Raw genomic sequence first — 1,867 nt, 5'->3', positions numbered from 1 at the left:
GCGGACCAGCCTTTCCCAGACACTGTTTACATAGTGATGTGTTGTTCACAAATAAATCATTTCTTTCTTTTTTTCTCTCTCTCTCTCTCTCTCTCTCTCTCTCGTTTTCTTTGTTTCTCTCTCTGTCTTGAATTATATTCTTATCATTTTTTCACTATTGCTTTTGCTCTCTCTCTTTCCTTTCCCCTTTCTCTTTTCTCTCTCGTTTTCTCTTGTTCTCCCTCGTTCTGTCTTTTTCCATCATTCTCCCTTATAATCTCTTTCTCTGTCTTTCTCTCTATTCTCTCTCTCTCTCTCTCTCTCTCTCTCTCTCTCTCTCTCTCTCTCTCTCTATTAAATTCGCTGGTTTCTGGTCAATATGAGTAGCGTCATCTCTGTTGTTTTTTGAACGAATAAATAGTTTAAAGAAGGTAAAAGATCACGGTTTATTGAAACAATAAATGCTTTTATTATAAAGTAACATAATACATTTTCAAAATAAATTAATTTGGTGCATACTGTTCCATATTCATTGGTAATACATTATTAAAAAAAAACAAAATCTGAGTAACCGTTTAGGTGCTGAAAGAGGCGGCTCTTTTCAGTGAGCCGAGCCGAAAAAGCCATTCTCTAAAAAGAGTCGAGTTCAATCACTAGTGTTCAGCGGCATCCGGTTAAATTGAGTTTGAGACTGCTGGGCTAAGGTATGAGTGAAAAAAGACTAAAAATAGAGGGACGAGTACAAGTCCTCATTTAATGTACTCACCATTCCAACGGAGCAGCTGCAGTCATTCACGTCTGTACTCGAGCATCGTGGCGGGATGGAGTAGCCGTCGTCCCTGTCCGACCTCAGAAGGGACTGCAGGGAAGCGATATAATGGATGGCGTTCCTTAGAATCTCCACTTTTGCCAGCCGTCGGTTGGGATCGGAGGCCAAACAGCGCTTGAGGGTCTCGAAGGCATCGTTGACCTTGCTGAGACGTCTCCGCTCCCTCACGGTGGCCGCCTTCCTTCTGTCTTGGTGCGTGCTCTTCTTCTTACAGGCCCAGCGCAAGCAGCTCCCACCTGGATGGAGGTCCCTTGGGGCCCTCAGGTGCCCGTCCGCCTGTTCTGCCACGGGGACTTGATGATGGTAACGATACCTGGCCATCTCGGTGCATTCATCAAAAAAGGTCAGGTCACCGCTGTTTAAGAAAGGTTCTTCGTGGAAGTCATTGAAAGTCAAGCTGTAAAGTTCCATTTTTCTTTACGAGAATGTTAATTTTTACTACAGTAGCCCTACAATACAAAGTGTAAAGATAAAAAGGTGAATGCTGATTTCAAAATGTTGCCATTCTTTTCCAAAATACTATACTTAAATTAAAATGTCTGTGTGTAATGCTCTCCTCTGTGCTCATGTGGGTTATATAGTGTAGCAGTCACTTAGGGGGCGGGGCTATGGCACAACTGTCAAATAAGCGCGATTGAGTATCCGAATGCACCGGTAAACGTAGAAAGTTTGAATCCTTATTGGAGTTAAGGGTGGGGTATGTAGTTTGTGTTGTCCTTTGAAATGTTACACTAAAATGTGGCAAGTATTTTTTTTAAAAATGCATATTTATGTGACAACTAAAGGTGCTGTCCAGAATTTGAAAATGTGTTACACTGCCTCCGTCAATTGGCTTAAAGTCATGATCGCATGTGCAATTCTTACACATGCTCAAATAAACTCTTCTTTTTTCATCCTGTTTGGGGTTTGGGTTGTCGTTTGGACTGTATTTGGAACAAGCTCGGTAGCCTAGATGGTAGGGTGCCCGCTCTGAGACTGGGAGGTCGCTGGTTCAAGCCTCGGCCGAGTCATACCTAAGACTTACTGCTTGGCGCACGGCATTAAGGGTTGGAATTGGGG

The 1,867-nt window shown here is 43.0% G+C and overlaps 1 pseudogene; it reads right to left on the bottom strand.

Annotated features, from left to right (window-relative positions):
- Positions 1–639: 639 nt before the first annotated feature.
- Positions 640–1,219, bottom strand: LOC148367309 (myoblast determination protein 1 homolog pseudogene; annotated as a pseudogene).
- Positions 1,220–1,867: the final 648 nt, after the last annotated feature.

The sequence above is a fragment of the Urocampus carinirostris genome, chromosome 4 (genome assembly GCF_059441175.1).
Source record: "Urocampus carinirostris isolate Australia breed hairy pipefish chromosome 4, RoL_Ucar_1.0, whole genome shotgun sequence".
NCBI lineage: Eukaryota > Metazoa > Chordata > Actinopteri > Syngnathiformes > Syngnathidae > Urocampus > Urocampus carinirostris.
Note: the sequence above shows the minus strand (reverse complement) of the source record. Positions and strands in the feature narration are given on the sequence as shown.